The sequence below is a fragment of the Camellia sinensis genome, chromosome 11 (assembly GCF_055761805.1).
Source record: "Camellia sinensis isolate YWXY chromosome 11, ASM5576180v1, whole genome shotgun sequence".
Lineage (NCBI taxonomy): Eukaryota > Viridiplantae > Streptophyta > Magnoliopsida > Ericales > Theaceae > Camellia > Camellia sinensis.
This window is the reverse complement of record NC_138971.1, coordinates 87560332-87575044: the sequence shown is the minus strand read 5'-3', so window position 1 is coordinate 87575044 and position 14713 is coordinate 87560332.

Genomic DNA, 14713 nt, shown 5'->3' with positions numbered 1-14713 from the left:
ATTGAAAATTTTTACAATTTCAATTGTTTTGGTGCTAAAATGAATCATGGTTTAAAATCGTAAAATTTTACAATTTCATAACATATTTTTTCAGTTTGATTAATAAGGATAAATGTTTAATAGGATTATACTTTGAAACTGTAACATTTTACAATTTCAAAACTTGTTTTTCAATTTAATTAATATTGGAGATTATTTACTTAAACCCTACAAAAATTGAGAAATAACATATGTTTTTTTTCTTCTTCTCATTGTTGTTATTTGTTGTTATTATGTTTTTTTTTTCCTTTCAGTTTCTTAATATTTAACATATTTTGCTATGTTTTTTCGTTCTAATTTCTCTATTTATTCTTTTTTTTGGCAATATTCAAGACATTACGATGAGTCTCCGAAGATATTCTTGACGTCCAACGAATGTTCTTGACATTCCAACGACTTCTAATAACATTCAGAACACTTTGACGATACTCCGACGACTTTTCGGTGAAGTTGAATATTCTGACAAATCTCTGATGACCCCAAACCATCCCAAACAGGCGGTATAGTAATCGGCCAGTTGTCACGACCCAACCCCAGTACCTAGAGATTAGATGTTGTAACTAGACAATAACTAAGGTCATCAAAGGCCAATTCAAAATTTAACAAATTAATAACGTAGCGGAATAAAATAAAGAGTACCCAAATATTTATTTTATTTAAAATATACATTGAAGCTTTTATTTATTATATTGCCAGAGCTAGACTAAGTTTACAAAGTGTCATGTGCCTACTCCGCTTACTATTTCCAACTTATGAATAAGGGGTTAAAACCCCTCCCTAAGCCTTATCATTTTTAACCCCCTCCCTAAGCCTTATTATCAGAAAATATTTAACAACTATAAGTACACATGGTAGAGTGAGAAATATTATACTATGAGCATAAGGGTATAAAAGTCACCATGAATTATTATTTAGGATAAAATAGTTTGGTTCGAATAAATTAATCATTTTAAATAACAGAAACATAATAAAGAAATAATATGTGCAAAATAATTATAATCATGGTACAGAACAGAACAATGGGCTATTGGATACTCATGTATGGACTCAAAAGATGGCTTGTACGGACTCTAGAGGTGACTCGCACAATAGTGCAGCATTTAACTCCGCATAGTACTTTGCTACACACCAGAGGGTCATCAAAGTGACAATCAAAGGGTCACTAAAATGACAAATTAGAGGACCAATGGTTATTTAAATCCCCTAAGGCATTGGACAGTCAGAGGGTCACTAAAGTGATAATTCAGAGGGCCAGTGGTTGTTTAAATCCTCCAAAACATGGGACCTCCGTAATGGAACTTATAAAATGATTGCTAAAAAACACATTTAATAAACAGTTATATCCATAGGTTTTACTTTTTAAGCAAATAGGGTTCATTTAACAAATAATTTACTTTAAAAATTAATATAATTTACAAAACATAATTTACATAAAGTTATTCATGTACCTCAAAATATAATATAACAGGGCCAGTGGTTGTTTAAATCCTCCAAAACATGGGACCTCCGTAATGGAACTTATAAAATGATTGCTAAAAAACACATTTAATAAACAGTTATATCCATAGGTTTTACTTTTTAAGCAAATAGGGTTCATTTAACAAATAATTTACTTTAAAAATTAATATAATTTACAAAACATAATTTACATAAAGTTATTCATGTACCTCAAAATATAATATAACTTAACTTAATAGTAATTTCTAACTTTACTTTTCATTTTCCGAAGCACTTTCACTATATTGATTCACTTTTCTGCCTTGTTTGCTTTAGCCTCTAGGAGTTCACCTATTTATATAGGTGATTCAATCAACAAGACTTGAGGGCCAAGAATAAGAGCTTTGCCACGTTGCCTTAATTGCCAAGTTCCATGTGCCTTAATTGCCAGGTTCTATGTACCTCATCCTTTATCATTTGGGCAAGGTTTATCCAAAGCAAATGAACATTTATACTATGGCCCAAAAACCAAAAAATAATTGCATTATAATTTTTTTTTTTGATAGAAAATAATGGCCCTCAAATTAAATTAAGTTACCTTTTAACACATTAAATATACTCTCCCTCTCTATTTCTTTTTAATCATGATTAGTTGATATTAATACTGTGTTAAAACTAATTAAGCATTTCATTTGGGGTGTCACATTTCTCCCCTCCTAAATAGAAGTTTGTCTCCAAACTTGTCGTACCTTGATTTTTGAAAAGATGTGTGGATATCGGGCTCGCACTTGATTCTCAGTTTCCCATGTAGCTTCTTCGACACAATGATTTTGCCATGAGACTTTTACAAGAGGTATAGTTTTGTTTTGGAGAATCTAATTGCGACAGTTGAGAATCTGTATTGGTTGCTCTTCATATGAGAGATCCTTTTGAACTTCCAGGCCTTCATGATCAATAACATGTTCTGAATCTCTAAGGTATCGTCGTAGCATTGAAACATGAAACACATTATGAACATTAGACAATTCTGGTGGTAGTGCAAGGTGATATAGTATAGGGCCAATCCTTTCTAGTATCTCAAATGATTCGATGTAACGCAGGTTCAATTTTTCCTCGCTTCCCAAACCACATAACTTCTCTTGTTGGTGAGACTTTTAAAAAAAACATGATCTCTTACTTGAAATTCCAAATCTCATCTCTGTGTATCTACATAGCTTTTCTGGCAGTTCTGGGCAGTGCAAATTCGCTGTTGAATGAGTTGAATTTTATCACTTGTCATCTGCACAATTTTGGGACCTAATAACTTTTTGTCTCCAACCTCTATCTAACATACATGCGATCGACATTTCCTCTCATATAGCACATCATATGATGCCATTCCAATGTTCACTTGGTAACTATCATTATAGACTAATTCCACTAACAGTAGATGTTCATCCTAATTAGCTTTAAGGTTTAATACGCATACCCACAACATGTCTTCCAACATCTAAATCATTCTTTTGAATTGTCCATCAGTTTGTGGGTGATAAGCGGTGCTAAACTTTAATGTTGTTCCCAATGCTACCTGTAACTTGTTCTGATACAATCAGCACCGAGGCGCTATGCAATTGAATGATCTCCTTGATATATAAAGTGGCAAATTTGTTAAGAGGGTATGTGAATCTAACGATTGGGGTAATTTGATAAAATCCATGGTAATGTACTCCCATTTCCATTCAGGAATAGGGGGTGGTTGCAGCAGTCTTGCAGGTCTTTGATGTTCTGCCGTAACTCGTTGACATTTAAAGCATTTGGAAACATGGCTTTTTATGTCTGTTTTATTCATGTCCACCAATAATGCTCTTTCAAATCGTGGTACATCTTCATACTCCCAGGATGAGCTACAAATCTTGAGCTATGGGCTTCCACTAATATCTTCTTTTTGATAACTGGAATATCGAGTGCGTAAGTTTGATTTCGAAACTTCAATATTCCATTAAAATTAGGCGTACTTCCTTGCTCATCATATCTTTTCTTCAAAAGTTTGTCCTTACATTGACGTGCATTAATCTCATCAATTATTGTGGGTTCCATGACTATATTATACATGCCAAACTTTGGTAGCCTTCCGGCTTTACGCGTCTGCTACCACGGTGCTGAATCTTCACATCGCAATCTTTCAAAAATTCTAACCACCTTCGTTACCTCATGTTTAGTTCATCCTATGTAAACAAATACTTAAAACCCTTGCGGTCATTATAAAATGTTACTCCGTAGAGGATGACGCCAAATTTTAAGAGCGAAAATCACTGCAACTAATTCCAAATCATGATTTGGGGTAATTCTTCCAGTGAGTCTTTAGTTGAAATGAGGCATATGCAATAACCTTCCTATCTTGCATAAGAACGCAACCTAATCTATTATATGAGGCATCACTATTACAAACCCATTCGTCCTAGTAGGGAGTGCTAATATAGGAGCGGTCACAAGTTTACTTTTTAACTCCTAGAAGCAACGTTCTTGTTTGTCGGTCCACTCGACGGGGTATTTTTCTTGGTCAATTAAGTCAATGGCGACGCAATCTTCGAGAAATCCTGAATGAAACGTTGGTAATATCCTGCCAATCCCAAAAAAACTCTAAACTTTAGATACATTTGTAATGACCCCAAAATGTGTATAGAAAGTCATCCTTATTTAATTAGGGGTTAATGTGTTTTAATTCAACTATATCTATCGGAATTAAAGACTTATCTGCTGAGTTATGGCGACCTTTGTTGTATCGGCTTGGAATTTTTTTTTTACCCTCCGCTCGAGCATGGGCTCATTTTTGACATTCTTAATAGTGTATTTGGAATGTTCTTACCTTATTTTGGGGTATTGTTTGAGGTGGTGGTATGATGGTAAAGTAAGATTGGGCCAACGAATTTAATTCGAATAATTAACCTACGATCAGCCTTCATTCATTTGTCCTTTTCTATTTCCACACTTTGAATTTGAATGTGAGGTTAGAACCATTGGAAAGTTTATTTCCGAGGCTTCGATTTGGACACAAGAACGACCTAGAACGGAGTCCCGATGAGAGAGTTGTACCCGTTTGAAGTTTTCACATCTGTGTTGGAAGCAGAGCCGCACGTGCGGGGAATAGCGCCGCACGTGAGGTCTGTGCGGGACAGCAGCTCAAAAACGGGATTTTTGGACCATTCCTTGAAATTTCTTTTCCTCTCTTCTTCTCCCCTCTTCCATGTCCGAAACCCTAGCTTCCAAAACCTTGATTTCCTTCACTTTTATCAACAAATCCTCTATGGATCTTGTATCAAGGATGGAGAACAAGAAAGGGTAAACATTTCCAACCGATTGAATTTCGAAATTGAGGAGGAATCTCATCCAAGCTCGCTCCTTTGTTTGTTCTTCGAGGTAGGGGTTCTAGATCTCCTCAATACTTACATCTATGGATAGATTTATGGTGACTTCAGTATATTAATGTAAAAATCTTCATTTTTATCATCTAGGGCATATTATGAGATTTAGGGATTTAGAGTTTGAGATGTTGGAAGTTAAATTGGTGGGTTAAAATGATGAATTGTGAATCCTAGAAGTAGAATCATTGGGAAAATTGGAATTAAAAGTGGTAATTTAAGAAGTGTGAATTTTTGTTAAAAATCCTCATTTTTCTTGAAATCCTAGGTTGATTAATGATGATACCCAATGTTTTGGCCCGAATTGAAAGTAGAATAATGAAATTGAGGTATTGAATTATATGTCTTCAAGTTTAATTAGAATTTAGAAATATTTGAAAATTATGTTTAAAATTTGCGAATGAACTTTGTTATGAATATTGGAATTCATGCTATCATGTGAAGGGAAAATTGGGGAAATAATCTATTAATGGTATGAATAATATGAACTTGGTTTTGGAATGTTGAAATGGGATTCAAGGATTTATTTTGAATTATGTTAAATTACAAATGGTGTTGATGAACTAAGTGATATTGACTTTGTTGGATTATGTTGTGTTGACTCATAGTGAATTGATTGGTGTTGTACTATGATGAATTATGTTTGAATTATGTGAATTGTGTAGGGTCAGCTACAGGGACGGATCAAGCACCTGAACGCTGTGAGTAGTAGTACTTTGATGTACCTTTAACCGTTTATCGTTATTGATGTTAAATCTTCGTCGTAAGAATTATGTTGACATAAATGTTATGTATGCTATGTGAGAAACACTGTGACATTATGGAAACTTCAAAAGAGTTTGTGAAGTTATGTATGTTATGTGAGAAACATTATGAAATTATGAAAACATCAAAAGAACTCGTGAAGATCAAACCTCTGTGGCCAAGGGCCGACTTGTGACTTATGAAGCTATGGGGCCAAGGGCCAAACTTGTGAACTTGTGAATCCAAAGGGCCGAAGGCCGGTGTGATAAGTTGTAAATCTATAAAACCCAAAGGCTATTGTGAATGTGTGAACCCCTCTGGCCAAGGGCCGAGCTGTGAAACTGTGAAACCAATAAAGTCATCTATAATCTAATGAAAATGTACTTACTTTTCGTTACTAATTATTAGGAATGTCCTGTTAACTTTACGTTAATTATGTCAACTCATGGGAATGACGTAACGGTTACCATTAGGACTCTGTTAATTACAAGGCAAGGCAACTATGTTAACATAAAAGAATTATTAAACAAAGGTGTATGCTATTGATTAATAGAGCACGTAAAGTAAGTCATTTATCCAAAAGAATTTATGTTCATTCTTGAAGAATGGATTCTGAGTAAATATAAGAGTAGCTATGTGTATCCAGATGAATTGAAGTTATTTTGCTATGTTGCTTATGAATTGGAAGTTATCCAGGATCTACGATATAAGTGCAAAGTTTAGCATCATTGTGTGACCCTCATGAGAATGTGAATTAGTCTCTCATTGTTAAGTGTACGATAATGACATGATACAACAAGAAATGCTCTAGTTATGATATGTTCCATTTGAATTAATGAATGATGTTCAAGCATGTTTCAGGCATGTTTCCAGTATGTTACAAGTTCAAGTATGTTCAGATATGTTTCAAGTATATGTTACGAGTTTAAGTCTGTTACAAGCTTATGTATGTTACAAGTTTATGTTGTTACAAGTTTATGTATGTTACAAGTTCAAGGATGTTACAAGTTCTTTGTATCAAGGGCTTCATGCCAACTTTTCAAGGGCTTTCATGCCATATATTTCAAGGGCCTTAGTGCCATATGTTACAAGGGCTTTATGCCACATGTTTCAAGGGCCTTAGTGCCATATGTTACAAGGGCTTTATGCCACAAGTTTCAAGGGCCTCGTGCCACCATGTTTCAAGGGCCTCGTGCCACCATGTTTCAAGGGCTTATAGCCACCATGTTTATGTTGCAAGATTGAACCTAAGGCCGTTATGTACTCAGCACAGAATCAGACTAACTATGTGAACTCTACATCTTTATATGCATTACTATGTGTTATGTTTCAAGTTAAGCATCATTTTATTTATGTATTACTATTCACTGAGCTTGGCTCACTCTGTTTAATGTCTGTTTCTATAGGTAACCAACCAGGTGGTCAGTCCTAGTCATGACACCCGTTTTCTTTTGTCAACCTTCGTGGGTTCAGGCACTGCACGAAGCCGTTTATTTTTGTAAAGTCTATTGAAATGTTAGCTTAATTTTGATTACCTATTTAAGGTTGAAGACGTAGAACTTCAATGATTTTTTGTATAAACCCAATGATGGGGCTGGGTCTATACGTATGTTTATTTATCACCGATGCTACAAAATATGGTTTGGAGCTTTATCTATTTTCCATGATGAATGTGATTTATAAAAGGTCCTGGCATGTAGATGTAGCTCAATGGAATTTATATGTATAGTTATTTCTTACTTTATGCTTCCGACGAGGCCCCATATGTTATTTACAACAGGTTAACTGTTCGTTTTCGAACGGGTCATGCCCAAACTTTTAGGGGCGGGTTTGGGGTGTGACAACATTAGTAGGTCACGACCAATCTATGATTGATGCAATCATTTTGTAGATCAACAGAGATGCCATTCTTGTCAATGACATGGCCAATAAAGTCTACAATAGTGATCCAGAATTCTCATATCTTCAACTTGGCATAAAATTTGTGATCATGTAATGTCTGTAGAACTGATTACAAGTGTTGCTCATGATCTTCTAGTGTTTTAGAGTATATGACAATCTCGTCAATGAAAATAATGATGAATTCACTGAGATAGGGTTTGAACATTTGATTCATGAGATCCATAAAGAATGGCATGACAAGGAACCTATAGTGTCCGTAACACGTTCTGAAGGTAGACTTCTCAATGCTTCCTGCTTCGACCATTACTTAATGATAGCCAGATCGTAAGTTGATTTTTAAAAATATTTGAGCGCCTTGAAGTTGATCAAATAAGTCATCGATTACCGGTAAAGGATATTGATTCCTGATGGTAGCTTTGTTTAATTCTCAATAATCGATACACAATCTCATCGTACCACCCTTTTCCTTCACGAGTAGTACTGGAGCTCCCTATGGTGAGGTACTTAGTTTTATAAAACCCTTGTCAAGCAATTCCTGAAGTTGTGTTTTCAACTCTTTCAATTCCACAATCAACATACAATAAGGAGTCTTGATTTTGGTTGCATACTGGGTTGAGTTTCAATGGTGAATTCAACTTCTCGGTCAACTAGGGTACTAGGTAAGTCTTCGGGAAATACATCAAGAAACTCCCGAACTATGGGGTATTTAATTGAGTATTGGGTCTACTCACTAAGTATCGACCACATAACAGATATAACCACAACAACCTTTCCTAAAAAATCGTTGCGCTGACATGAAGGATACTAAACATGGAGGGGTAGAAAGTTGAGTTCCATTTGTAGAGGGTCATAAATTTTGGTCCAAGTTAAGTATGGGCCTAAGTGCTGAAGTCGCCCCTTTTAGGCGACTAAGAATGTCTAAAGGAGTATGGAATAAAGCTCAAGGGAAGTGGGCCAACAGTAGGCCGAAGAAGGTCTGACCCACCAAAGATCCGAATAGACTATACGAAGAAAAGTGTCTAAGTGAAGTTGCAAAGACAACACTAGTAGCAATCAAGTTGCAGAGGCAACACTTGCAGTGGTCAAGTTGCTGAGGCACTTTAACTCAGCCTCGTCATTCCCAATATTGTCAGTTCCACCGCCATCTGAAGTTATTGAGGGAAAGAGAAAACTGAAGTCACTAAGTTGTAGAGGCAACACTTGCAGCGGTCAAGTTGCTGAGGCACTTTAACTTAGTGCCACCATTCCCAATATTATCGATTCCATCGCCATCTGAAGTTGTTGAGGGAAAGAGAAAACCGAAGCAACTAAGTTGTAGAGGCAACACTTGCAGCGACCAAGTTGCAGAGGCATTTTTGTCGGTGCCGCCATCTCTAATATTATTGGGGCTGCCATCTGAACTTGTTACGGGAAATGATTGCCGTAGCAACTATGACTGCAGCAACTAACTAGCGGAGGGAACACCCCGCCAAGGTGACAATAGCCTTTGAGAGAAGTTTCCCCTCCATAAGTAGAGGCTAATGCTTGGCGTTGATAGTAGGCCCCGAGGCATTATTGGCCTAGGGCTGATAGCAAGCCCCCCAAAGTCATTTCTAGCTCGGCGCTGATAGCAGGCCCCAAAGCTCACTATCTTGGCACTGATAACAGGTCCAAGGCTTACTAGTTGGATCCGATAGCAGGCCTAGAGATGCTAGTATACCGCGGTGATCCCACGAAAATGAAAGTAGGGTAGCCCGAGTATAAGGGACTCCCTTTCCATTACCCAGGTCATGGACCTACCTTAGTCGCACAGGCAGGACTAAGGAAGCCCCCTTGGGCTTGGTACTAAGCCAGAACATGGCTGATAGCAGGCCTGGCTGTGGCCTTCACCCTGGGAAGTTAGGGAGTTTGTGGTTAGGTGGCTAAGGGTGGAGGTTTCGCTGCTGTGAACACGAGAACATGGTTGATAGTAGGCTATAAAGTCCCGAGAATGCATGTACTAGCTAAATAAAACTGAGAAGGCAAGTGCAGCAGTAAGGTTTACTGCTGTAAGTGCAGTTGCTGAGGTTCGAGCTGAGAAGGCAAGTGCAGCGGCAAACACTCCTACCGCAACTACACTTGTTGAGGCTCAAAAGTTAGTTGCAGTGCCAAACACTCCCGCCGCAATTATACTTACTGAGGTTCAAAAAGGTAGTTATGAAGGAAAACAAATAGTGCACAGTACATACAGAGGGATGCGTGGCACCTTCAGCCTGGTGGCTCAAGACAGAATATTCCATGTGATCCTTAAGGACACCTGTTTTCTCTCTATTTGGCCACTTGGTATCCTTTTGGTACCAAGGAAAGGCCTATAAATAGGACCCATTTTCCAAGGTCCAAGAGGAGGATTATTGGGGATTTTTGGGGGAGATGCTGCCCATTAATGCACTACCATACATTTCTTCTTGAGCTACTTGTTTCACCCTCACCTAGCTACTCATCCTCTAGTCATTCCACCATTGTTGGATCATTAGCATAGTTTTGCCTATCTAATCACTACTTACATCGAACCCCTTCCTATATTTCTAGCGATTCTACTGGGAAGGCTGCTTTGTTGATGGTTCACACCCACAGTGGCTTGCATACTTCACTGGAAAAAATGGCAGAGGATGAAGTTTAGCAACCCCCACGGCAGCAAGGCTCTTCTAATGGCAAAGCAGCACATGCTGAGGCCCATGACCACAGTGTTGTGGTTGAGGCAGTCCAGTCACTTCAGGATACACAGAGGGAGATCCTAACAGCTTTACAAACTCTCACCGAAGCTATTATGGCCATGGCATCCAGACCAGTTCTAGCGTAAGCACCTCCGTTTGTAGTAGTCCCAAACCCAGTGCCTAATCTGTTCCCTGACAATCAGGCTCCGATCCAGGTGTCTCCGGCGATACCTTAGGCGAATGGTATAGATGCTGGTTCAGCTACCTAAGAGTAGATTGGTCCATTCCAGCAAACTCACTTTGTTACTCTAACCGACGTACAAGCTATGCTCGAGCAAGAGCGTAGTAAGAAACAACTACCATCTCTCTCCAATGTAGATGTGAAACCCCCATACTCTCAGGAGATATTGGTCATACTATACTGTAGACGCGCCCTTGGGCTTCATGCTACAGTTCAGACTCAAATGTCACTATTCTTAACCTGATCTCACAATGTGCGATGTGAGATTGATAAATCACCAAAGAGTCCAAATCTGGCAAATCGTTTTGGAAAACTGATTTTTGTAAAGAAGTGCCAAACATGGACTGCTTTGCCAGATACAAAGTCGCCACCTAAATATTTTATTTTAGGGGAATTTAGGAAACCCTAACTCATGCCTAAGGCCACGTGTCCGCCATCACCAAAGTTGCCTCAGCTCGGGAACTTGGGTACGATTGGGGAAGGTCATGTAATGAGCACCCCCGCTCGCCCGATCAAAGATCGTCCTGTACTAAGCATGATATCTTGTTTTTGAAAACATATCCGTTCTTATTCCGGTTAATTAGCTAGATGTGATATCCCTGTTCCGTAATATGTTAATTGGTCCTTAATATGAGTATGATTATGTGTTTAATATGATTTTGTGTGCCATTATGTGAAAATATGTGGTTTTGAATTTCTATCTGTTCACCGTAGGAATATCTGTTTGATAATCTGCTTTGGAATTTAAATTGAAGGCCTTATCGGCCACAGAACCCGAAATTGATTATGCCATGTTGATTAGCGTAATTTTTAGAGCCTACGGTGGGTTTTAATTGAAAATTGATTTGGATCAAAATAATTAGATTCAGAACGATTAGTTAAGTGCCCAATTATTTATTTTTGATATTTTTGATTAGTGGGACATACCTTAAAGGCACTATACACTCAAAACCTCTCCTTCTTATCATTTGGCTGATTTTGGCTCCAAGAGAGAGAGAGAGAGTCGGCTATAGAGAGAGAGAAAGGGAGAGAATTGTGCAATTTAGCTCAAAGCTTGGTGATCTTGAAGATTATTCAAGAATTTGTTATTGATTGGAAAAATTGAGCCTCTAGGTAAGCAATTGATTCTTGAATTCATGAATGTAATGTGTAATCTTGTGTGTTCAAAGTTGATTAATGGTCAAGAACAAGAATTGAAATGAAATTGAGTTGATCATGTTGAATTGAAGGTCAATGTTGCATGCATGTATGTAGTTGCTTTGAATTTGCGTATTTGAGCACCAAATGCATGATCTATGCGAGTTTTTAGTTGAAGATTATGTTCTTGACCACCTCTTCATCATATAAGTTGAGAATGAGAATAATATACCACATGCATGTGCAAATTACAAGGGTGTAAGTGTTGAATGCATGAAATTGTTACATTGGTAATGAGTTTGGTGGAAAATGAGCCATGTATGTGTTTGAGTCATGAAATTGAGCTCTATGTTGATGTGTTTTAGTGTTAGTACCATGTTAATACAAGTATATGTGAAATTGGAGCCATAATATGCAAGGAATGTGGTTGGAACGTCAAATTTGAGCTCAAGAACACATTATGGAAAACCCAGAATTTTGATGTCCGCTCGAGCGGAGGAACCGCCGCTCGAGCGGGGATTTTGAGCTCCCAGCATTTCCTTGCAGACATGGTGTCCGCTCGAGCGGAGAAGTTCACGCTCGTGCGGGGATCTATGTGGGATGAACTTCCGCTCGAGCGTCCGAGTTCACGCTCGAGCGTAAAAATGATACATCCAGTACTTTTTGCAGACATGGCGTCCGCTTGAGCGGGGAAGTTCACGCTCGAGCGGGGAGCCATGTAGAGAGGCCTTCCACTCGAGCGCCAGAGTGCACGATCAAGCGTAAATTTGACATATCCAGTACTTTTGCAGGCCTCAAGGGGCCGCTCGAGCGGGGAAGTCCACGCTCGAGCGGGGACCTTGTTTTTGAAAATTTTGTATGATCGTTCTGTGTTTCGTTTCTCGTTCTTTTTCACTTGCAAGCACTCTTAGGCATGCATTAAGCATTGTAATTGAGTTAAAGAAATAAGAATGAAGCCTAAAGAGGAATATGTGAATTAAAGAACAGATTGAATCGTTTGTGACCCATATGTGTTATATAATGTGTAGGGTCAAGCTCCAGGGCAAATCCACAAGCCGATCACTGTGAGTAATATCGATATTTGAAATTTGTCATTTGTCCAATTGCTTATTTCTTTATAAGCCTTATGAGTCTGCCAGTTTGAATTATGGACAAATGTTTGATATGAATGAATAGATGGGCCAAAGGCCGTTTTGACATGAATGGATGGGCCAAAGGCCGTTTTGACATGAATGGATGGGCCAGAGGTCGTTTTGACACGAATGAATGGGCCAGAGGCCGTTTTGACATGAATGAATGGGCCAGAGGCCGTTTGACATGAACGGATGGGCCAGAGGGCGTTTTGACATAAATGAGTGGGCTAGAGGCCATTTTGACAGGAATGAAAGATAAATGGGCCAAAGGCCAGTATGTTTGAAACCACAGTCACTTGACTTAAATTGCGTATATAAATGTTAAATAAAAATGTGAATTGGGCCCAAGGCCGTTTGGAGTATGTTGTTCTACATATTATTTCTATCTTCTTATTTGATATTATTCACTAGGCTACCGCTCACGCTCATTTATGTGTTTGTAGGTGAGCCAAGAGAGGTCCAGACCCAACCCCAGTGAAGTCTGTGTGGAACAATCGAGTTTTGGAGAGTCAGCCCTCACGTCTCACGCATGAGACCCGTCCTCGCTCTTTTGTTGTCTTGCTTATTTTGTCATATTGGTGAGGACTTTGTGTATACCTATATATAATTTTGATGGGTTGACTTAAACTTATATGATCCTGTCTGTACAGAACTTCATGATACTGTTTTCTGTTGTGAGTTATTAATGTTTATATGTTTGGTTTATTTGATGTGCCATGTAAGCACAGCTCTATGGACAAAGTTTTAAATTTTGCTTCCGTTTGGCCACTTCACACTGATGAGTTATGCCTGTTTTGCTTTAAAGCCGTAGGTAATCTCGTGATTACTGGCTGGTTATGGCCTTAACCCATAGGGGCGGGTTCGGGTCATGACACTAGAATTACTATGTGACGTGCACAACACACAAGTATAGACTAGATCGCCTAATATGGAAGAAAGCGTCGCATATCCGTTTGTTTGGAAATGGTTTGAAGTTTGCTACTCGCAAGTAGGCTAAAACACGGATTTCAATGAATTGTCCTAATTCAAGTAATCCAACCTTCACCCACAGGCATTTAGGCAGTTATATCATATAAGCAATTAGCCTCATGGCAAGCATGCTTTCATGGCAATCGATAACACACATGTAATATGCTAAAGCGTAAACACTAACAGTGTATTCCGAGCCAAAACAAAGAACTAGTTAGTAATCATGTATGATCCTAGCTCATGTTAAGATGGCTAATGCAACACATGCAAAATGCAACTAGAAATAGGCTCGGCTAATCTAAAATGGCATGTGAAATGCGACAATTGATACATGTATTCAACTTTGGAATTGAAATGCAATGCTGTTAGTATGATGCACCAACCCCGGTGCATGCAACACAGATGAATGGATGCAAGCATGCAAGCATAAGGATGTTAAATGAAATATGCCCTAAAACTAACCATCGTAAGCGGTTAAGGAAAAGGGAGAAAGAAATGGGGGCTGGAAGACATGCATCACACACACGCACGCTTATTACAAAATTAGCCCTCTCTACGGAGGGACCGAAAGAATAATACAAACCATCTAATCAACTAACTAACAAGCTAATTAATTATTACACAACTCTTAACTAATTAAACAAATTAATTAAGCTACGAAAATAGTAAAGCGGCCTCGAGAAGAGGGACAAATGCATGCTCGATCGGCTTCGCTCGGAAATCTATTGCCATGCCACATGTTGCCTCTATTTGCACTGTTTTGCATCTCTGAAAACTGCAATAGTCTCTGTGATGCTCTAGAATCACTTCATGGTCATGCTGAGAGGCCATCGGCCAAATGGAAAGGCCATCGGCCAAGAGATGAAGGTCATCGACCAAAAATAAGGCTCTCGGCCAGACATTGTTAGCCAATCGGCACTGAATATGGTTGATTGACCATTTGTTCCTGCTGACTGCTCCTTTTGCTGCAACAGAGGACAAATAGAGCATGGCAATGCATTTGCAAGAAAATGTTTGCAACCACACCTCTTATCATGTTTA